Genomic DNA, 25620 nt, shown 5'->3' with positions numbered 1-25620 from the left:
CATGATGAAACTGACAGAGGGAATTCCACTAAAATTTGCATTAGGAAGAGAAAGTTTAATCATTCTATTGGACTTCACATTGGATTGTGAACTGGACCAGAAAGAGCAACTCCTGCAGCATATATCCTGGAGTCTTTACTGAAAATTTCAGTACTACAAGTACCACTTGCAAGAGAATTTCCAAGCCCTTGATGTTATCCAATACATTTAGGACAAGCTTTTCCACTTTCTCGTCATTCATATTTAATAGTTGTAACCTTAAAAAAGAAAGTCTTCCTTGGTTTAAACAAATTGATTTTGCCCACTAGGGTAACAGAAGAGGATATTAGCACACTCAACACATAAAATGATAATGGCTACCACTTATTATTAGCCTTAAATTTCTTTGCTAAGGCTATGTGGACTATCTAACAAAACTCACAAAAGCAATAGAACTTATAGGATATACTTTAATTCTGTTTTAATTGAATAATTCTACAAAATGCTTTGCAGTCCATAGGGTGATGACCCTGCTCTTTTTCATGCACTGTGGGGAGAGACTTGTGTCTTCATTTCCCTGTTTTGCAGGTTTAAATTAGTCCCATAGTGCTACATTTGTTTTCTCTATTTTTCTGTGAGTTTCCTTAAGTACATGATGGAGGACCTACCCCCTCCTGTTGTGGATTCACCCAATCCACCAAGAGCAGGAGGAAATTAGCCCACAATGAAAATTCACTTCATGATGTTTTGCGCCTTGATTTCAACTAGGAAAGATACTACATAAGAAAACAGCTGCTTTTTAAGTGAAAGGTAAGTGCACAGCACACACACTTTACGTACTGATTGTGTCATTTGGTCCTTTTGTACAATATCATAGAACTTTGAGTCATGTACATTGCTTATTTTCTCTTCTAGTCACTTTAATTCAAATCAAATCACTCCTTCCCTTATTTTTTTTTTCTTAATTAAAAACAACAAATAAAATCTTCACATCCTTCCTACTGAGGTTTGTTCAAGTCTGTTTCATGTGTTGTTATATATGTTAGTGTATTTTTGAAGACTGTGGAAAATCACTTGACAAAAGCCTACAGAATCTGATGGGTAACAATACTATGTCTCATAATAAATCTCCTGGACTAACATATACTGATGGTGATGTACTTAAAATTTTACAACTTGACTTACAGTTTTAGATGGTGGGAATTCGTGACGGGTATCATGATACATAAATGTTTTTCACTAGCATTCTGCATTAGAGACATTAACTTAGCTTATGTAATTTCTTCATAGGTGATCTAATAACTGCTGTATTTCTAAATAACTTCTGGACTCTGAACCACTGTTATTACCTAAGCAGCAGAATGGAAGTGACTGATGACAGACAAGATTCATTTTCCAACCAGGCTCTGGCTCTCTATTGCACTCTTGCTGTCACGGTCTGCTGGAGCAAGGATATGGGAGCAGTGTCAATAGTGGGGGCATGTTCAAGTTAATTGCAGCTGCTGTTGCAGAGCAGGGTAAGGATTAAACAATGAGTTAAGGGAGTACTCTGGGTTTCCACTGTCTTCTGTTTAGAACGTCTTTTGAAGATAGTTTTGGAATATTCTCTTGAACAGAGACAGAAACAGAATTTTAAAATTTCAATAAGTATCAAAGTTGGAAATGGAAACTGAGTGCTAACTTCAGAATCTGCAAATGGATAGCTCAGTAAGGAGAGAAGAGAAAGGAAGATCTCTTTAAGTTTCCAGTTGGCTAAGATATGTTTCACACACTTAATACCATGGAAATATTTTCTAAAAGAGAATTAAACTTAAAAAAAAATGCTTTCTATTTGTACTTAAACTTTACATTGATCTCAGTGAGAGCTTTTAACTGCTCAGCAGGCATGTAGTGCTGAATTTAGTGGTCTCACTTTGAGTGCAAATGCAACATTTTTGTCCTTTATTTTATCTTGAATTTTACTCCATTTGACTCCAGTTTTAACACTTTTGCCCTTTTTCTTTATCCATTTATGGTCAATAACACCTTTTGAGCCCACAGATTTGACAACAAACTTTTAAGACTTGGTAAATGATATTCATAAACATTTCTTCATCTTGTTCCTTTTTTCACTCACAATACACAACATGAGCATACAAAAATATACAAGGTAGAAAGAGTCAATAATATCTAGCTGCAAAAGTGACTTTTGTTTGACAATTTTACTGAGGACTGGAGGGATATATAAATATACAGCAGACAAATGGGATCCACAGGGACCGCTTTAAGATCTTTATGAATATTTGAAAGGGCATCTGGATCCATAACTGCACAGGGCAATCAATTGCTATGAATTTTTATTTCCCCAAGCGCTCAAAGGGAATGGCATGACAGGTATGTGTTACCAGCAAGCTTCATTTAAAGGAACATGGGGCTTATTTTGATAAGGCCAAGGGAGAGAAAAAAACTCATCCATAATAATCTTATTTAAATTTAGGCTGGCAAAGCTGGTTATTTAATTACTGCAATTATTGTAAAACTGAATGCTTCCTATTATTTTTAGATGCTGTATAGTCTTTTTTTTTTTTGAATTCCAGCACTGCTTCTTTGGAAACTTGAAAAGCAGTCTCAGGAGCTTACAGAAATGAATAATGAAAAGAAACCCTTTTATGAGAATTGAAAATCAAATTAGAAATTGAGATTTTGAAGGTGTCCTTCCATCCCTCTATAGAGACTACTTTTCAAGAAACACCAAGGGAGAAGATTTCAGACTTTTAAGCTTATCTTGACAGTCACCAAATATTTTGAAATCAGATGTTTTGTCAGAAGCAAGGAGAAATGTTATTGTGTCACTGGAAATCCCATTGTCACTGTCATTCATGTATAACTCTTGTGGTACATATATGTAATAAATTAAAACACATAAATATTTACTCACATTCATAATAAAACTGTAAGAGAAGGCAATATTAGGTTTGTTTAAACTAAACAATACCACAAGGTACATCCTTTTTTTTTTTTTTTTTAATTATTATTTTTATTTTTTTTTTTTTTAGGTCTGATCAGGTCCAAAATGTTGTTCTTAACAAAGTCCAGGTTCAAATAGTGTAGAAGTAACTACGGTCAAGAGATGGAAAGGGGGTAAATATACTACAGAGGTACAATATAGTACATACAATTTAGAAATTAATACTATGGTTTGGCTGTGTGGGTACTCAACCACATATATAACAATAGATGTGGGGTATATGAAGTTTGTTTCTTTGAGATCTTAAATTTACTTCCACAAATCCAGCTGTTTAATCAGCCATGACATTACTGGCTCTAGAACAGAACTGTAGAAGTCACAAGTTGAAGGACTTGATGCAGAAGGTGTCACAGTTATTTCAAGTTATCGTAAGACACACACTCTTTTGTGCCATTTTTCAGCTTGCGCAATTTCAGAAAGGCTATAATCTAGAACATATTACTAGTGTGTAAGTTGCAAATCATGTAAAAAAATTGGTAAATTCTAAGAAGCAAGTAAGCAGAGATTAACATACGGAATAAAATGTTTGCTTGGTGATTATTACTTATCCTCAGGGCATAAGTTTTTTTATCCCAAAATCAGTTCCCTTGGACCTTGGTCTTAGAGACAACAGTTTTGTTTTTTGTTTGCTTTTTTTTCTTTATAGTATTTCTTATACAGAGACCAATGGCCATAAAAGGTATTGAATCCATTATAAACTTGCAGAATATCTCAAACCCAGCTTAGTTTCTTGCCATTTCCCAGATGAGTTCCAGAAGCACTATTTCTATAAAAGTAATTTTTTTTTTTTTTTTCCTGAAGGCAGAATATGGAACATAGAGATCAGTGGTTTTAATTTAAGTGGAGAAGAAAATTTAGCCTGGTAGTTATTGTTTCTGGATATCATGTCCTGAGGTTTCACCTCAAGCTTTTTTTTTGTTTCTTCGTTTTAGCCCTACAGATAGCCATTAAAAGATTATTGACTTATGTATACATGAAAACCTAGTTCAATACTCAAATGTATGAGTGATTCAGAGGTTGTCCTGATTAAATAACAAATGAACTAAAAAAAACCCAAATACCAATTACAGAAACTTTTAAACACTTTTTTTCCTAATTTATTTTAATTAATTAATGCATTGGAATTTTAGGTTAATGTTTTTATTAAAAAATAAATATATACTGAATTCAAGTTTCCTTGCATTTCCATAACCTAAATGTTGTTCAGTTAAATGCTAGGCATTTATTGCTTGTGGATACTGAATTTAAGATTTCAGTATTGAGACTGGCTGATGTTTGTACTGAGTTGCTCTTTTTTTCTGTTTGCTGATGGACTGGATACTTTGCCTCAGTTTGTTAGTAGTGTGTCACTGATTTTAATGTCTCTTGTTTTGAGTAGATGACTAAAAATGTCTTGAAAATTCAGAACAACTTCTATATGCTCATTATTCTCACCTCACTTTAGCTATCAAATTTCCCTTTGAGGAAATGACATAAGTAAAATTACGAATGTGTGATATTTGTAGTGTTTACTATTAAGGTCATGACAATCTACTGAAGTCAATGGGATTCTAGCCTGAGAAAAGCATAGAGCATCAAACTTATTTCCAAGGTAAGAATAACAGAATTCCTTCCAGAATTAAAAAGACAGGATGGTGGAAATGAAGAGCAAGAGACAAGGGAAATCCCACGGCATCTGCACACAGTAAAGACAATAAGTCATTAAATACTTTACATATCCCAGTAACAACAGCTGAGTCACTACGGTGATACTATACTACCCAAACAGAGACATTTTGGATAAAACTTTCCACAAACCAAGCTTTTTAGTTTTCTGTTCCACAAAATCATGTTAAATTTTAGCATATTCATAACACTTTTAATTGTACCAGATTTACTGCTTATTTATAATTGGTCATAAATATACATAATAAATTATGTAATCTGAGAAGAAATAGCTATCCCTTATAAACTATTATTTTTGTGGACCAAAGTTCACAGTCTACAGATATAATTTGCAAGTCTAATGCAAGACGTCCCCCTCCTGCCCCATCATCCTGCCCTGGTTCTGTCTTATTTACAAGTGTCTGGTTGAATTAATAAATAAACAGTAACTGAAATCTTTCATTTTAATTAGAATAAAGTGGCATTGGTATACCAATGTTTGGCAAAGAGATCCGAGGTGCTGTCAGATGGGGATTAACACTGAAACAAAGATTTGAATAAACACATGGTATTTCAAACCAAATTCACTACCCACGCATGAGATCACATTTTCAGATAAAGCTCTTGTATTTAATATGAGATAGTACAACCATGATGTTTGGACTGTAATAAATGGCTCAGTGCATGTCTGCTGGGACATAAGATGACAAGATATTATTCTTAACCCCAGAACTGTCAAGCCTGATTATTTCCTAAGAAGCTTGACAGCTTTGGGAGTGATAAAAGGAAACCTCTATAGCAAAGAAGGAAAGAAGGAGAATAGGGGAACTTTTTGCAGGTGTTTTCATGTTCCCACTGGAAATAATGCAGAGACTGTGTAATTACAGTGGTTTGTTTGGGTTTTTTCCTCATGGAAAACAAATCTAGGAAAAGGGCATTGGCCATAGAAAGGAGTGGCTTTTACTGTTAATATCCTATGTCTGCCAAGGTTAGCCATCAAGTAAGTAGTAGTTAATTCATAGCAGAGCTAATAAAAGAAGCCCATACAAATAGACCGCCTACGATCTCAATGGATTTGTCACTGTCTGGACACGAGGCCGGTGAGGTCTCTGTGGTAGAGCTTGGCTTCCAGTGGCTGCGGTTGCTCATGTGCAAGCAGGGTGCACTGCTTTGCTTCTCAGGAGCTTTCTGGCCAAGCTGGCAAGAGGGTGCATGTGGGGTGCTCGGGGAACAGAGAGGGCAGATGCCAGGCTCTCGAGGGGGATGAAGCAAGTTGTGGGAGGTTGCAGTCAAGGCCCAGAACCAGTGGCTACAGCAAGGTTAGATCTTGCAGGACTTTGAAATTGTTGATGTGTCATGTATGGCACGAATGTACAAAATGTTATGGGAACAGTGGGCGCAGGCCCTGTCTTTGCTAATAGGTGGGCTCAGCAGGTTTTTATGTAATATTGGAGGATGTGTACTTGAAACCTTGATACTTATTTTTTTTTCTCCTGAAGCAAGCATGAAATTGCTGGTTCTTCAAATATCCAAGCTCCCTGAAAAGGACTGCCAACATTTTTCCTTGGGTTTTTCCAGCCTGATTTCTTATTTCTGTTTATGTCAAGAAAAGTAGCTTCTCCACTGCTCTTTAATTCTTGTTGATTTTTTGTTGGCTCTTGTAATCGTCAGGAATATGAAAGGTCACTGAGGATATTCTGTGCTGTGTGCCAAAGTATAACAGCAATTTAAATTCACTATTAAGTGACACTGAATAGGGAGTTTAACAGAGCAGCAAGCAGCAAAAAGACCTTCAGAAATGCATAGAGCGGCAGGGAAAGGCCTATTAAGTAGGGTTTTATCAAGTTGGAAAGCCATAAGACTATAAGAATATGAATATTGGCCACATTCTTTGAACCTAATTGTAGATCAGCAAAAGGGAAGTGAGGGACCTGTAGGATCCCTGTCCCAGGTGTACTGTCATACTGGGAGATGAGAAGTAGCCAAGTCTACATTAAGTCCTGAGAAGCATTAGGGGTTGGTGAAAATTTTGTTTGCTTTTCAAAAGCAACTCACCCATACTAAGTAATTTCTTGATTCCTTTGTGGCAGCTAGCTGTCATAACATAAAAATGTTCCAGTACATATTTTTGTTGTCAAAGCATTAAATTGTAGGCTAATCAAACTTTCTCAAGATACATAATTAGATTATGGTTGCTAGACACTGGAAAAAAGACTTCTCATCTTTAATGTGGCTGAGCAATGCTTTGTGTGTGTGTGTGTGTGTAATAATTGCAATAAAATTAAAGCTATATCAGTCTCTTTCTTATTGGGCTTCCAAGAAGAAAGAATAATTCAAAGTCTGTTGTAAAATAATATTAAGAATAAATGAAATAAAATTAATAAAACAAACATGGTTTAGAGGAGAAAAGATAGAGTGAAAAAGCTTGTGGCTCTCAATTGATGAAGGGGGTCCCAGGTAATGCATCACTACTCTGGTCCATGTAAGCATGTCTGTACAAGAAAAGAAGTAGAGTCTGAGCAGCGATAAAAACCAATAAAAAAGAAATATGAAGAATACAGCTGCAGTAATACTTCAGGAAACATTTTTTGAATGGTAATATTTCATTTTGCAACTGAAAGATTTATTTAAACTCTGAGAAGGAAAACCCTAATTATTTTTATGAATTCATGTGTTAGTGTTTTCCATGAGGAGAACAATATAACACCTGCTTCTCTCCTGTTCCTTTTGTACTGAGTTGGACAGGCTGATTATGTGCCTTAAGCTTTGGATAGAGATACTCAGCCTGAAGAGATCATATGCCCTTTCCTCCTACAACACTCATAACTTCACTAGATAATTTTAAAGCTTTGAATTTTTGCTGTGGAAATAGGATATTTATGACCAAGATGCACTCTTCTGAATTTAAGAGTTCGAACAACACAGAATCCATTAGATACCTAAATAGGTTCCTTTATTGCAAAAACAAAACCCAGCAGAAAGCCATGCTCTATTTCCCAGCTTTGACAGAATCAGGTTTAATGAATGTCTGGCTTTAGTTTTTCATCCACTTGTCAAACTATGCTTGTGCAGCGCTTGTGTAAGATGACTTAGGCCTCTTCAGAAGTAGATAATCACTAAATACACTTCTATTCTTTTAACTTGGCAGGAAGACTAGAAGTCTGATTACTTTCTCAAGACTATTTTTTCAACACTGTTTAAAACAGCTCTACAGCTGAAAAGCTGGGGAGCAGAAAAATATAATTTGACATTACACTGTTTTTTGTTTTTTGTTTTTTCGGTTTTTTTTTGTTTTTTTTTTTTTTTTCTGGAGGAAAGACACCTTTTGAATTGTCTTATGAGAAGTGATATATGAGATAAGGAATCTCAACGATTCCTCAACTGATATATACAACTAATATATGTAGTGTGTACATACAGTTATTTAAGGAATCTTTGAGAACCACGAGTATTATAATTAGTATGATGTTTAAAATAATATTCAGAAAAAAATATGTAAAGATATATATGACTGCAGGCTAATTTAGATGCAGAAAATATTTATGATGATTAAGACAGGAATCTCTTTGAATCTCATCTTTATTTATGATGTATTTTACAGTGGATGGAGCAAATTATTCTGTACATCCTTTTTTTTTGTTGTGGTTTTGCATTTTTTAACATCACAGTAATTGCTGAAGTGTTTCTTTTCCATATTTCAGAAAACAGAACTGATTGAGGCAGTCCTTATACTTTGCAAAATATTTCCACCTCACCATATTTCTTTATTTCCAAATGTCATACTTTAATATTCTATTATAGCAATCTAACCAGGAGGATATTTTGACACTTCTTGGAATGTACAGTCCACCAAGCCCATAGAATAAAATTCAGGGATAAAAGCAAAACTGTCATTCCTGTGAAATTTTTTGGTAGTTTGGGTCAGGTGATGTGTAATTGAAAAAAAAAAAAACAAACGAAAAGTACCACCAATACTGAGAGACTGAGTGCTTGTCCTGAAATTCAATTGGTTTCCCTTTTACATTTAAAAAAAAATAATTTCATTAAAGATATCCTACTTAAAAAAAAATACAGACAGCTCTTGAGCACCTTCATTTATGCTATAATGATACACTGGTTTGAGATGGCTGCTTTTATTGCAGCATTCTATTTTATAGCTTGAATTCCTCATTGCTCTGGAATGGATTGCAATATAAATCCTAAAAAGGCTGAAAGCAAATAGAAACCTGGATTGCCCGATTTGAAGCTGCATGTATGGATGACAGGCTTCAGATCCATTTTGACTTTAAGAATTAACACCAGTGAGAAGGATATTATAGTTCTTAAAAGTCCAGGACTTGCAAATAAAAGAGCACTGTTAATGAAGTTTCTGGGTCCTTCAGACTCTGAAAGCTGAGGGTTGTTTCGAATCAGATTTTTCTTCTAGATTTTTTGAGAGAAGTCAGAACCTCAGGTCTTTGACCATGGTTTGAAGCTAATCTCCATTTCTTCATTCTTCTTTCACTCGTTATTGCAGTTGTTCACCCTATTTCTCACTTGCTTTTTCCTGCTCAGACTCACACCTTGTAAGCATTTTTGAATTCAAACGGAAGAGTGTGACTGAAACGTACTGGTTATTTCATGGTGTACTATGTCAGAAATTCCCATTTTATACCATCATTTGTAGTGCTACACTGGATCTAAAAAAGTTTTCTTGGATTTGGTGGTTTTCATTTGTTGGTGATTGGGTTTCTTTTCTTGTTTTGTTTTGTTTGTTTATTGTTTTTTACCTCTACCATACCTATTCTTTAGTGCACTGGGCACAGAGAACCTTGGGATTAATTTCACTCTAATTGTGGATTATATGAAAGCAAACATATTCAGTATTATACTACTAAATTTGTTATTAAGGAGAAAAATGGACATATCAAATTAATTTTCTTCAAAAATGGCATAAAGCTTGTGCTCCAATAAAGGTATAAAACTGAAAAAGGAAAAGCAGGATTTTCAATTTGCTTAAGAGAACTGTTATTTGAAGTTCATTGACACCTACTTTGAATGTATATTTAGCTGAACAGAAAATGGAGAAAGACATAGATGATGTCTGATTTGTGTAGTGTAATAAATCTATGACAGTTTTAAGTTGTGAAAAACACTGAATTGTAATGGAAATTCCCATCACAAAATCAAGATACCAACAACTATTAATTAAAACCATAAGAAATGCGAAGTGGAGAAATTATTTAAACATAATTGGCAGTTTAGTAATAAACAGGAGGCACCACTTACTAGGTAGGAAATTTCATATCATCTGCATATTAAAATAGTTGTTACTCATCTACTTAGATTGACTGAGTAAAAAATTTGGGGGAAAGCAACTGGACTGAAAAATTACATTGTATGTTTCTAGAATATTGAGAACTCATAAATAAGTGCCTTTATTATGGGTCTACATCTTAGCAAAAGAAACACAAGACCTGTGGCAGTTGCACATCCCCCTGAGATCTCGAGCCTTCAATAGGGCAGTTGATGGCTCTTTAGCACCTTTTGTGCCCCATTGTGCATGTCCATACCTACAGGTTGCCTCAAGGTGCTGACAGTCACATCCTCCCCTACCCTGGGGCAGGGTGACTTCACCTCCATCCAGCTGGTGAGTGGGAGGGTGGGACCCTCATTGACAGGGTCGTCAACAAAGGAAGTGCCCAGAAAAGCTGAGAAGCTTCTGGACCATGCTGTAATGCCCACAGCCAGATCTGACAGGCTATAAAACGGGGTCCCTGCTGAAGACCCCCTTTGTGTGGTCTTCTCAGAGCAGCGGGTCTGTGAACTGGAGCCCTCCTCTTAGATGGAACGCTGTCCAAGGAGACTTTGCAGGATTAAGAACGCCTCACCTCCTCCTGTGGTGAGTTGTTATTTACTGGGTATATCCTTGGATGAGTCCTTGCCCAAGCCAGGCAAGTGTGAGCCCTCGCCTAACCCAGGTGAGTGATTATTTCTTGTGGCTACCCTGGAGTGAGAGGCCTCTGCTTTCTTGTTACTTTTGAGTGTATGTGTGCACATTGTGGATCTTCATTATTCTTATGTTGTCATACCCCCAATAATCTCCTCAACTGATATCTGAACCTGTATTGTATGTTGTCGGAGTGCTAAAAATTTGTATTTTTTATATGGTCAGTTTATTGGCCACACTTTTCTGGCTAGAATAAAGTCCATTTTGGAACTTGTTGTCTACCTCAAATTGACTTTTGGGGTGCCTCCGTGACAACATATCTCTAATCTGATAGGCACTATATCTACTACAGATCAAATCCTGGTAATGAAGGTAAGTCACACCCGTAAGCACTGATTTATAGATGTAGTGGTGGGGAAAAACAATGCTATTACTGAGACTTCATTCTGGGTTCCTTGCCTAGCATCTCTTACTTATAAGGCCCCTATCACCTGTTGAACTTAGAGATGTCATTTTCCTAACTTTAGAAAGAACTGCATACACCACAGTAAAATTTACTTTTGTCTGTATTTCAGAACAATAAAGGTGAGTTCATCACAAAACTATAAAACTTGCAGTTGTTGTCTCAGGTGGTAATGATTTGATGGCACACATTATGTGCATAGAGAACAAAGGCCGAAACAGAAATGTAAATATTTGACACTTCACAAGCTAAATTATTTTGATGCAAATCAAGTAGGAGGAAAAGTTGAAACTAGGAAGTATCAAAAGTGATTGAGAAATATCTAACAACATTAATTCTTAGAAAGAAAAACCAAAATTCCATATTAAAAGAGCCTCCATTCTGACTTTCAAAATTGGGATATCTTTAAGGCCACAGAAAATAAAAGTTAGATTAATATTTTGTACTGATTTTGGCTGGCATAAATTTAATTTTTGATATAGCAGCTTGTACAGTGCTGTTTTGGTTCCGTGATGAAAACAGCGTTGATAACTTGGGGATGTTTTTGTTATTGCTGAGCAATACTTACACAGGGTCAACACCACCCCACCAGCGAGTAGGCTGGGAGTGCATTAGAAGTTGGGAGGGGACACAGCTGGGACAGCTGACCTCACTGACCACAGGGATGTTCCATACATATGGCATCATGCCCAACAATGAAGGCTGGGGGAGTAAGAAGGAAGGGACAGATGCTCAGAACACCTGCCTGTGGATGGGAAGTAGTGGACAAACCCTTACTTTGCTTTGCTTGCATGTGTGGCTTTTACTTTACCTGTCTTTATCTCAATCCACAAATTTTATCTTTTACACTTCTGATTCCCTCCCCTGTCCCACAGGCAGGGAGTGAACAAGCAGCTATGTGGGGCTTAGCTGTCTTACTGGAGCTAAACCGTCACATCCGTGAAAAAGAAAATTAATAATTATCTCCTGGGTACCAGAAAGTGCAAAATGTGAAATGGTGGAGGATTTTAAGTGCATGGTAGAAATATGTGACCAGAAGAACTAAGGTGTCTACGAATGAATATGTGGAACATATCTGGTTTAAAGGGTATGATCTGTAGGTTTTGAACCATTAAGAAATGGTAGAGTTACAGAGTTGCCAATATTGCAGAAAAAGCAGAATTATTCATATTTTCCTCAAAAATAAACAGGAAATGTATTTTTATTAAAGATGCTGCCAGTGATAGAGAAATAGTTTCTGTTCTAGAATTAATATAATAGGATGTCAGGAGTGAGTCTTAAAACTGTCTTTTCCCAAATCAGCAGGTCAGCTGATCATTTATGTTTATATACGTATATATACACATATGTATGTCTGTAAATAGTAGGTATCAGAACTAAAAAATGTAATTGCTTGGAACTGTTTAGAACACATTTTGCCAAAATTTTGAAAGTGTAGAGGGGAATGATTTCTGCTGAACTCTGAAAAATTAATTAACAAAGACTTAAGGAGCAACACATAATTCATGTCACATGTTTTACATAAAATACATGTTGTAAAACTAACCTGGTATCTTTATTATAGGAATTCACATAACAAGATGATGAAAACCAAAGAGTAAGAGGGTTTTGTCTTCAGATAACCTTTTGATGTCTTACTGTCATCTGTTTTTCTAAACAAATGTAGTATTTGCTTGATATCATTGATTCTTATGAAATTGGAGTAATGACTTCCTTAGAGCTTCCCAGTGACAATATGCTCCTGCTTTCTGCCTTCCATTGCAAATTTCAAAAGTGGGCTGCCGCCTTTCTCTGTAAAAGTTTAAGAACTTTGAAGGGTAAAGTAATCCTAAGGTTGACTTAATAAAAAGTATGAAAGCACCTGCCAAAGTGTTCAAGATCAAGGAGAGAACTGCAATTTCAAAAGTGAAGCTTTAAAGCTTCAGTGTATGTGAAGAGGAAAAGCTTCCTTTAATCTGTCATAAAATATCTTTTGTAGTAGCAAGTAATAAGACTGAGAACTAAGCATGACCACAGCATATACATCTGCTTTTGAATCACTGAAAATTAGCTGCAATTCAAGTGAAAAAAAACTTGTGTTTGGGCAACCATACCATCCAATAGAGAGGAAAAAAAAAAAAAAACAAACAGAAAAAAAAGACAAAACAAACCAACCAAAGCGCACACACACATCAAGAAATAAGCAAACAAGTTTTGTCAAATATACATCGTATTTTAGATTTGTTTTTTTTTTTTCATTTTTACCCATGAAAAATAAAACGTAACAGTTATCCTGATCATGAAGTAATTTAATGTAGTTCAACATTATATGAAGGCAGAAAAAAATTGACTTAGTTATCTGAACATCCAATCAGACTGAGTGTCCAGTATACTTGGACTGCTTAAAATTTGACCAGGTGTTAGAAGAAATGATAAATAATTAGAAGAAAATGCAGAAATAGAATTTTAGAAGGTCACACAAAACTGGAGTAACTGGAGAAGGTCTGAAAAAATTTATCAAGTTTGAAGTGTTTTTCTAAAAGCACAACTGTTAAAAATATTAGTGAACAATTGATCAGCTAGTTAATTTGTTAAATTTCAAGTCTGCTTTCAAGTAATTATTGCATTGTGTTATTCCACCCTTAATTCAAGCGAATTAATTTCTGAAACAAAGCCCAGCCTGTTGCTCATGTCTAACTGATTGCTTTGTATTGTCTTTCTCTTGCTGGTCATATAAGGATAAAAAAACTCACAATGAACACCTCAGTCTACAAAGAATATTCTGCTGAAATGGTATTGGATTTATTGGTACCATTGTATCTCACTGTATGCTTAATTTTTTAAATAAGAAATTAGAATAACTTTGTATTTACAGAATGAACCTATTTTCCACTTGTACTAGAGTTTTTTTCATTAATCTCATGCTCTCTTTTTTTTTTTTTTTTTCTGTAACCTTCTAGCAATGTTACTTTCATTTTTTTGGTACAGCCCTTTACAGATATTCTGAGACTTAGTGTATTAATAATTCATGTCATGAAGCCATGACTGAATATCAAAATCTGAAGCCAAATAGTAAATTGAGTTCTTTATACCTGACCTGAGACAAGTAGATCAATGCTTTATTAGTTCATGTAGGTACAAGTTCTTGCTTTGCAAAGCTACTTATAGACATTCATGACAGATTTTTCTTCTCCTAACAGAAGTAGCCACAAACCCACCAATTAGTGCACAGGAATGACTTTGGTCACTTTGGAAAATTAATTTTTTAAGGAGTCACATGCTCTAAGTCCTCAAGAAAGAGTCCAATGTGACTGACTGCTTAAACCTGACTGCATGCAACTTAAGTAAGACCTTTGTTTGTTTGTTTAATTAACCCTCTTATAAACAGATTAATGTACAATTTAAATGTAGCCAGGAAAATACAAATGCACAAGTGATTAAGACATTTAAATAACATAATTTGAGTACCAAGTGAGGAGTTAATCTATTCTGAAGATGTCTTTTTAAGCTTACTGGGTATTTTGGGTACATGGCTAGCTGATGATTCTGTTGTGGGATGGGTTGCACTTACTTTGAAGGACAGTGTCAGAACAAAGCGGAAAAAACCAATTTTTTTAGTTATATACCTAATTCCCTGATTCATTTAAGTATCCTTAATCTAGATGGTTTGTTGCCCTTGGATGACAGAAGATACAAATTCCTGTGATTTCTTTAATTTGTCTGACCACAAAGGTAAGCAAAATATTCTGCAGCTTTGAAGTGTGTAGAAATATTTGTAACACAGCAAACTTTGTAACACAGCTTGTAAAGACCTGAATTTGCTATGAAATGGTAATAATTGTCTTAATGATCATTTTAGAAACATGTTTATGTTTCTTCTCCATCATCAATAAAGAATTTTACAGGTACTGGAGTTTAGTAGATCTATGTCTGCTGAGTTCTGTTTCTTCCCTGTCTCCTTAGCTTTATTACCATATTGAATAATTTTATTTTTAATATTGTTAATTTGTCTATAGTAAAGCAAATGTTACATTAGAGTCACATCTTCAGCAGAAACTTCTAAAATTAATGGGAGACTATGTTTCTGAATGGGAAGCACCATCTGATATTTTAGGAAACCTTTTAGTATACGTCATTTGAATGTATATCCATGAATATCGTTGTGGCAAACTGCGGAAAGGGTGTAGTCTGAAATAATTTTCTATAGTTCAGAAATTTTAATAATGTTGAAACCAAGTGTCACAGAGAAGATGGAGAATCTAAGGAGCAGTCAGGATGCACATGTTAGGAAGACAAAGACAAATCAAATGAGATAGAGAGTTATTATCCACATAAAATAAAAAGTGATTGGAACACTCTGCTCTATTTATCATGTGCTACACCCGCAGGCAGAATTATGCTAAAAAACTTGTACTTCTTCTCTGGTGAGAGGGTTTCAATTTAAATTCTCAAGTCAATAATTTTGTAGCATTAAATTTACCTTCAGCTAAATTAAACAAGTTTTATTTTACATTTTATTTAGAAAGTAAGGACGGAAAGGCTATAGATAAAAATGTCAAGAGTACATCTAGAGATTCTGAGGGCCACTTCAAATACCTTACTCCCAAGAGATGGTGCAGTAAAAGCCACTTCTCCAGTATCTATCAGGAAATTGAACAGCATTTTCTTTAGAGGCAAAAAGTGAAATAACACAAATGTACAACTTTATCATCTTGCTTTGTAGACTGATTTCAAAGGATTAAAATATGGAGGATGAAACTGAAGAGAAAGAAGATGAACTTTTAAGCTAAGATGTCAGCATAGTGAATCTAGAGAGTAATCTATCATAACTGTCTCTCCTTACACAATGGTGTACAGAAAAAGATGTAGATAAGAGAAAAATGCTCTAACCAGGATTTACAGCCAGTCTCAAGTCTTCACTTTTTTTCAGGAATGTTAAGCCTTATGTAGACTAAAACACAGGACCAGGTATGACACTTTCTAAAATGGCATCCAGCACTTCTCTTATGGACTTCACCTTAAAAAAACCACAACAAAAACAGACACAATCGCCCCCCAAACAAACAAAAACCCCAAACAAATAAAAAAACCCACCACAATCTGTTCATTTCAGAGAAAGTCATCAGAGCTCTATGTACCTTCTTCACTTGATTCATTTGTATATATGACTTAACATGTAGGTAATGAGAATAAGTCACTCAAATCCCTCAGAAGAGTTTGCATATTTCGTCAGGATGCTGAGTAACAAAACTAGGTGTTTACATTGCTTTTCCTGAACAAAGACCTATTGCTCATTACTATGATGCTTGATCATGATGGCAGATTGAGACTGTCCTAACAAAGAGGTTTGTAGTTAATTGGGCACTATAACCAATACACAAATGGCATTCAAGTACTGTTGTACCAGTACTTGTACCAGTTGTACTTAAAATATGGGGTTTGGTGGTAGGGTAATTTAGGAATGGACAACAGAAAATAATTAAGAATTTTCAGGCCAAATCAGTTTTCTGAATCCAAACAAGACAATACTATAAAGGGCTTTTTTGCTGCTTATTTTTTTATTTTTACAGTTTTCAGCATTATGCAGTGGAAGGCTACTGCCTCACACAAAACAGTTGGCCTGGGGCTAGTGCGGTAAACATTGTTTTTCACTAGAGGATAAGGCAGCAAAGGTGTCTAGGTGTCTGTTAACATGAAAGAAAGATTAGTGTCTCTTTGTCCTTAAGACTCTGAAGCAGAAACATAACATTTAGGTATTTTTTTTCCTCAGCATACTTATTTTCAGTGGGTTTCCGAGAAGCTGTGGAAATGACAAAATTGACAAGTGTTGCAACTTCTTAGACTCTATGATGTCTTGAATGAGACACGCTCCTCAAGGATTGCTTTTGCTGCTTAGTTTAGGAGGCCAATGGCAATAATCATAAGAGTAGCAGGCACAAATAAAATGTTGTTGAGTACTTCATAACAACAATTTCCATGAAACAGCCTTGACCCTGCTGGGTTACAGAAGCTTAATAGTTCCCCTAAATTGTCTGCAAACACCTAAATGATGCTGAAGTTACTACATTTTTAATCTGGAAAATGAAGTATCTTTCTAGCTGCTTAATTTTTTCTAAGTGTGGTACATCAGTGATTTTTGTTGTTGTTATCCTTTAGGAGTGAGGACCTGACTGCAGAGTATGGATTATTACTTTGACTAATAAAATCAATTAAGAATGTTATTTTCTTGTTAATAGCTATGCTGTACACAATAGATTTAGAAAAAGCTCTCAGATTTTTGCTTCCTTATTTCTACACACAATTACAAACATTCTAAATAATCAACCAATCCTACTGTCTTCAGAAATCATGGATTACTTGAATTAGTATTTCTGAAATTAACTCCTTCCTGAAATTTCAAAGCATAGAAAGCATAAAACATGCTACAGACTTAAGAAGTACTAACAGTGTGAGGAGTGAGATGGAGAGTGGAAAAAAATTATTCAGTTATACCTACACATGCATGCTTTGACCCCTACTGTCATTTGTTTGATGTCTACTGCATTTTGCAGTATGCAGAGCACAAGAACAGTTTTAACTGATTTGTTAACGACAATTCTCCTAGCAGTGCAAAACTTTATTAGTGCTGCATCGCAGAAACAGCTTGATATTGTACAGACTTTAGCATAACTGTTTGTCTAAGTTCTAGGGACTGTTGCAGACTTGGAAGGTAACATTCACTTGCTGCTGGTGTCAGTTAATTTCCTACTACCCTGGCTTGAAATCACTTCTCAGCAGGCAATAATTTGCTGGTATTTCCTCCAATTGACACTGGTCATGGAAAAGTAACATTGCAAAGCATCATGTGGCCCTATAGTGCTGGTTTGGAGGATCTTGTTGAACATACGCAGCCCTTACAGAAATCTTTTGTCCTTTTGCCATTTATATTGTGTCTGGTATGATGTATTTTTCACAAAATCTAAATTAAGGTGGTTTGGTGGTTTTTTGCTTGTTTGTTTGTTTTTTCCAAAGCTTTAATCCTTTTTTTTTTACCTCCTTTAAGCTAGATGAAGTGTGAAAATGAAATAAAAATTTATATATTGAGGTACAGATACTTGGTGGGAGTATTTGGGGAACGTTTTCTCCCATGCCACATTTAAAGTAAATAGGGTACTGACAATTCCTATCCAGTTATCTTGTTATTTTCAAAAATTTTTTTCTATGATTGGTGCAAACAGAGTATACAAATACACTGGTATACTAGACAAGAGTTATTTTAACAGTGTACCAATATATTTAAATAACATTTTATGTTATTTAAACTGTAGAACCCATCAGCCCCTTGTTACTCACTTGACATATATTCTAGTGAAAGTTTTGTGTTCTTAATGTATTTTTTGGAGCGTGGATGGGCTTTCTTCTTGAATGAGTAACACTTGGTTACATCTCAAAAATATGTGCAGATTAATTATCAAATGTAGACCATTCAACCTCCAGTCACAAAAAGGCAGAAGCAGAGGTGGTTTGAAAGTTAGGGAATTTATAAATTAGTCTAGTTCATTTTATAATTTATATCAAATTTCATAGACATAAGCATGTGCATGAAACATTATTATTATTTTAGTACTTGTGACTATTGCATTCAGGAATACGTCAGGAATAAACTCATTACCTGTTTGTTTTAGGGAACTCTGTCCTGACACAACCAACTTCACTAGCTCCAATCTTCACCAGTTCAAATGTGCTGAGGAGCCTTGTGCAAAGAAGCCATATAAAAGAAGCTCAGAGGATTTGTTTTTTTAATCCTTACACATGTAAACAAACAATATATGCATCGAAAACATTATGAATATCAACTCCTTTTCACATAGAAAGACTGAGGCACAAGGATATTAATTTTTTTTTCCAAGTGACTCATCATAAGGGTTAAGTTTCAAGTACATACACATAAATGTACCTTTCTGTATGTGCTATGTCAATATTATATACATTACTAAGCCATAATTTAAAAAAAATAACTATCATTTCACTTCTCACTGGAGTAAAACAGATGCTTATAAAGATACAGTTGTACTGCTGTTTATAAAATATGGCCAAGAAATTTAATAGAAATGTATGTTAAGTTATAATAATAGAATAGGGAAATAACTCCAAATAATTGAATGTATATATAATAAAAGATTATTATAAATAAAAAGACTTTATATTACAAAATTTTGCATCAATATTTTGAAAAAAACACATTTTTTCCATCCAGAAGTTTTAATTTTTATTTTAAATACCCTGATATTAATTCTAGGTTTATATTTCTCTTGATACTTTAAAAAGTCCTGTGATTTCTAAGTGTAAACACTTTCAGACATAACAGAGAAGACCAGGAAAAGCACTATATGAGGACACATTCTTTTAACAAACCTAGAAAGAATGCTTTGATAGTATTAGGTGATGAAAGGGCCATAAAGATGGTCCAGAAGGAGGACACTGGCACATTGGAGAGAAGGTTATAGCATATCAACCTATTGTATTAAATGAAGTAATGCAAAGCGAAACAGTGAACAAAGTATCTACTGATTCCCAAATTCTCATTCTCATTATTCATTTATTTGTTCACTATAAATTCTTCATTGCATACCTAATGCCCAGCCTCTTTTGATTTCAGATGAGATGGACATCTTTCGCATTTAGTGATTTTGTATTTGATTACACCTAAATTACCTATAAAAGACAATGATGCATATACCCAGCAGTAGGAGCTGGATTTATATGCATATTTTAGCTATAGCACCTTTAAACTCAAAAAGATTGCTCAAATGAGTAAAACTAGACATCCAGTTTATGTGGCCAAAAAAAATTAATGTGCATTCTAGTTTTGTTCTTTAATGCCATGTTTATAAAGATGAAAGGGGTCATATCTTTAGGAAGAAAATTCTTTTATCTGTAGGATGCAGTCTGTTTATATTTTTATGCACTAAATGTTTCCACTGGCTCCTTTAGGTTTTCTTATATTTGAAATTAGAACACATTTATATACCTTTATGAAAGAGGGTCCTAATCTGTAAGCTGTCAATTTGCCTTCTACAGCTGTCTTTGCTTCTATATCAGTATATGAATAATTCTTAAATTAAATTACAGATAGTAACAGACATTTTACAGTTCTCAACAGTATACTTGTGTCTTATCATGAAGACGTGAATATCATGAAGAAAAGTGAGACATCTCTGCTTTTAACTGAAATATTCTCTATTTATCCTAAGATTCTTGAGCTGAACAGTGTTTCCTGGTGGATGAGAGTTTGTATGGATTATTTTGGACTGACTGGTGCAATATCATGAAGTACAATAAGGTATATCTGAGGTTTGCTTTCAACGTTTGGTGCAATGTTTTTGATTTTTTTATTTTACTGGGTTTCACAAACTAACCAGTTCTTGAAGGACTAAGCTCTACTATCACAAAAGATTAATGAAGTCTTTGGAAGCTTACTAAATCAAATAATGGGTAGATATCAATGTTGCTGGAGGAATAGTTTTTACAAGTGTCTTGCTGGCAAGTCCTTCCATCTGCTAATATTTCTGTTTCTTAAGTAGCCATCTGTTTGTTAACACAATACCTAAGTTTAAAACAAAAACAGCAGAGAAAGCAGAGAGCTTTAGAATCACAAAGAAAAAACTACAGTCTTTTAAAAACATTCATAGAAAAAACCAAAATGGCTTATTATGACTGAATCAGCTACCTTCTTTTCCTTAGATCGAACAAAATATTTTGAGGGATAGAGATCTAAATCAGGAGCCCATAAAAATATTTCTGTTGTATTAAATAATTTGGTCATTGTGTTATCATTATTTCACTTATATAACATAATTTTTTCCAAGGGCCTTTCAGACATACTTAGCACTGTTCTCATGAGACAGAACATTTACTAGAGAGGCAAAGGTTTATGGAAAGAATATTTGTATCTTGGTCACACTTGACCCTCAGGATGCTAGACTGGTCATGTGCAAAAAAACACATAAATGCCTATAACAGAGTGGAAGGCAGAGATACACTTCTTTAGGTTCCTGAACATCAATGAATTCCTTTAGTGTAACCTATTGCTTCAGTCCTTGGCATAGCCAACTTCGGAAGAGCTACTGTTGTTGAACGTGAAAACTTCTTTACAACAGGTGCTGCCTTCCTATAGGTTGCATTCTGAAGGATCAGTTGTGCATGTGTTTCAGCTATCACATCTCCCATCATTCCCCAAAATGTTTCACACACTATATCTCTCAGAACCCACAGTGACTCTTCTGAGGGATTAATTTCCCCTTAACAACCTTAACAGAGTAGCATTTTCAGTGCAGAATTATGAAACATATCAAAAGGGAGAGTTTGGGAGCATTCTATAGTAAGCAGAATTTAATAGGAAATTAAATCAAGCACTGTACTTATTTGCATATATAATTCAATAAAACTCCTTCATTCTCAATGTGCTGGAACTCATGAGGTTTTCATCCTCCTTCAGTGACATAGCACAATGGCTTATTGGTTTATGCCAGACAATAACCAATCAAACTCATAAACTACACCATTTTGCAAAGAAAGCATAAGAAATTATTGTAAAATATTTAAGAGATGGAAAAAGTATTACTGTTTAGGGGACAAGTTAGGTTTATTCTTTAAGTCCATTTATTTTTAAACTTCAATTTTTGAAACACCATGTAGGTTGACTGGAGAAATACACTTCTTCATTTGAGACACTATTGTTATGATTTTGTCAGCCAAACTAATGTCTCTGGACTCTTGATCTTGTGTTCAAAAAGACTTAAAGATCCAAAAGAGTATTTATGAGTTTCTTTAAGCTTTGTTGCCAATGATTTCTTGGAGATTGGAGCTGGAAACTCAACATTTGAATTATAGAGAAAGATAAAAATGTTTTTTAATGTTTACTTACAAAATTGTTGGAATGTATGTTGATAGATGGTTTTTATCTACTAAGTCCAGAAGGATGTGAGAGTCCTCATCTAAGAATAAGGAAATGTAAATATAATTCCATCTTCTGTTAAAAAATAGCTAAACTATATCTTCAAGATTATGTTACTGAACTATAGAATAATTTTAGCTATTTCAGTGACTATTTATATATTTTATATATAAATAATTTTTCCAAACAGAAAGCTCTGTCTCTGAAGCTCAGTTGAGGGCATTTGTTATGCTAAGTGAATATACTTTTCTATTGCATGCATGATAAGGATAGCCCTGGAACAAATTACATTTGTCATGTATTTTTTTCATTTTAATTTTACACACTAATCCATTTTCTGTAGAGCTGGTAGTTGAGATGCTCACCTGAGCATGCTTGATTTTAATTCTCTCTTTGACATCTTCTTGGGTGGTTATCTTAACTAATAGCTTTTGAGAATTTTTATTCCTTTATAATTTATCACTGAGAGGAGGACTGGTGTATGTTATTATTAATAGATGGGGGAGAGATTGAATCTGGTATGGGTAGTTTTCTTTTTCTTTTTTTTTTTTTTCTCCTCACAGTAACGCCAAGTATATTTGCATTTGTTTAGATTTTTCATGGCATATAAAATTGTTCTTTCAGACAAAATTCAGCAAAAGAAGTATTTCAGCCAGAAAAAGCCACATACAAATGTATCTAGGTCATCTTTCTGTGTTTCATAGTGTGTTAGCTTTTTTTGTTTGTTTTGAATATGTGTCGTCTGGTTTAGTCAGATTTCAGAAGCTAGATTGTAAATCTGTTGAATTCTATCTGTTCACTATTCTCCTCACATAAGATTGTGGAGAGTAGGTTTTGGTGCCCAGGAATACCTCTGCAAAAGACTTTTTGAGGCTTGTTAGAAAGTTCATATAAACCAGACTAAACTAGCTCCGAGGGAGATGGATTAGTGGGCAGAGTGAATGACAGGAGACATACATGATGAATGCAATTTGTCTCATGACTATCCTTATCATAGATGCATACAAGAAAATGTACTCACTGAGCATAATAAAATGCAGTCACCTTTGCAACATTACTTACGCAATAGCTGTTTAATTGTGCACAACAGCATAGCAGTAATACACAACCACTTTAGTGGCAAAATATTCCCTTTGCTATTAGAAAATTACGCAGAGAGATAATAATAAGGAGCATAATGCAATCAAGAACATTCTATTTGAGTACATGAAGTACAGAGCATCCAGCTGAAAATATGTTATGGGACATATAATGACCATAACGGCGAGGGTATCAGTTTCTCTGAAAGAGCAGCCCCGATTGTGGTTTTCTTAGGTAGTGTGAAGAACACTTCAAAAGAGTAGAATCCAGTGTATAAACATCCACACATTAAAAAAAAATCGAACAAAATATTGCATAATGGAAATGTGGATCTGTCCTATAATTTTGTATGTGTCAATACAAAAAATAGCTTTCCATCACGTACTTTTATATGACATTTTAGGTATTAAAAAAGGAACTAGAAGCTCTAAGTTCCTATATAAAGTAGCTAAAAAAGATCAAAGTGTTTAAGGTTATACAATAGTGAGGTTTGCAAAATTAAGCAGGAGCTTGAACTTTGACAGCTTAAATTTTCAAATCAGCCTAAACTTCAAAGGCTTTATTATCTTCTTTTAGAAATACATTTGAAAAAAAGGCATAGGTTGACATCTACTTATTGTCCCCATACTGGAAATTCCTTTCCCTTGACATGCCTTGTCCCTGAGGCCTGGATTTACAAGCAGCTCGACGCTGCTACACAGTAACTTTCAAATCCATAAAACTTCATTTGGGAAGAAACTAATATGTTAGCCTAAGGCTTGTGCTTTCAAATGGACTTTCACCCTCAGCTGTTTCTTTTCATTATTTGAGGGTTAGCACCTGACCTTGTTTTTCTGGAATGTTAATCAGGACTATCTTGATACAAATCGTTCAGGAGGTAATTGTCCAATTCGTCATGAAGAACACAATTATAAAATAAAATTAAATTGCTGTCCTAGAGTGTAAAATAAGTAGGTACTATCAGTGTTAAAAAGCAAAATTCTGTGCATATATAGTGCTGCTGTACATAAATGTTTGTTTGCTACTAGGTATAAACTGTAAATATGATTTACTGAATTCAATGTTAATTAGAAACAAAACAGTTCAAGTAAATCTGATAGTAGACGGCAGACCTGAGACCTTGTTTTTAAAATGAAAGGGATATTTTTGACTCTGTCTGCAACCTTATTAATAAATATTGTGGAGCAATAGGAGCAAAGCTGTTGAGCAAAACAGTTGATGTTGAGGTTTCAAAATCCGCACTGCCTCTTTGGGATTTTATACCAGAGTAGATCTAGTCTAATATAGTCTGGTCTGTTTGATTTACTGGCAGCTGAAGCACACAAAGTTCACTTTTGTAGTGTATCTTCCAGTTTAGTTTCCTCTGAAAGGAAACCGGTTTACATGCCTCAGGATTGTTCTCTGATGTGAATTACAGGGCTGGAGTGGGAAAAAAAACAAGATTCAGTTCAAAAGTGCATTCCCAATCTGAATTAAAATGTTCAGGCAGACACATGTTCAGAGGACCATTTGATTTCTAATAAGCTGTTGCAGCAGCCCACCTTTCTACTGCGTGGACTGGCAGGATTGTGGGATACCCAACAGTAACTCAAATGAAGTTCCATTCCTCTCCCTCTCCACATGCACATAAAATGGATAAATAAATGACTGTGATAATCACAGTATCACAGTATCACAGTATGTTTGAGATTGGAAGGGACCTCAAATGATCATCTAGTCCAATCCCCCTGCTGGAGCAGGAACGCCTAGGTGAGGTTGCACAGGAATGTGTCCAGGCGGGCTTTGAATGTCTCCAGAGTAGGAGACTCCACAGCCTCCCTGGGCAGCCTGTTCCAATGCTCTGTCACTCTCACTGAGAAGTTTTTTCTCAAATTTAGGTGGAACCTCTTGTGTTCCAGCTTGATCCCATTACCCCTTGTCCTATCATTGCCACTGAGAAGAGCCTGGCTCCATCCTCATGGCACTCACTCTTTATATATTTATAAACATTAATAAGGTGACCCCTCAGTCTCCTCTTCTCCAAACTAAAGAGACCCAGCTCCCTCAGCCTTTCTTCATAAGGGAGATGCTCCACTCCCTTAGTCATCTTTGTTGCCCTACGCTGGACCCTCTCCAGCAGTTCCCTGTCCTTCTTGAACTGAGGGGCCCAGAACTGGACACAATATTCCAGATGGGGTCTCACCAGGGCGGAGTAGAGGGGAAGGAGGACCTCTCTCGATCTACTGACCACCCCCCTTGTAATACACCCGAGGATGCCATTGGCCTTCCTGGCCACAAGGGCACAGTGCTGGCTCATGGTCATCCTGTTGTCCACCAGGATCCCCAGGTCCCTTTCTCCTACACTGCTCTCTAATATGTAATTTCCCAACCTATACTGGAACCTGGGGTTGTTCCTGCCCAGATGCAGGACTCTACACTTTCCCTTGTTAAATTTCATCAGGTTATTCCCCGCCCAACTCTCCAGCCTGTCCAGGTCTCGCTGGATGGCAGCACAGCCTTCTGGCGTGTCAGCCACTCCTCCCAGCTTAGTGTCATCAGCAAACTTGCTGATAGTACACTCAATTCCCTCATCCAAATCGTTAATGAATATATTGAATAATATT

This window comes from Patagioenas fasciata, chromosome 2 (genome assembly GCF_037038585.1).
Source record: "Patagioenas fasciata isolate bPatFas1 chromosome 2, bPatFas1.hap1, whole genome shotgun sequence".
NCBI lineage: Eukaryota > Metazoa > Chordata > Aves > Columbiformes > Columbidae > Patagioenas > Patagioenas fasciata.
Note: the sequence above shows the minus strand (reverse complement) of the source record.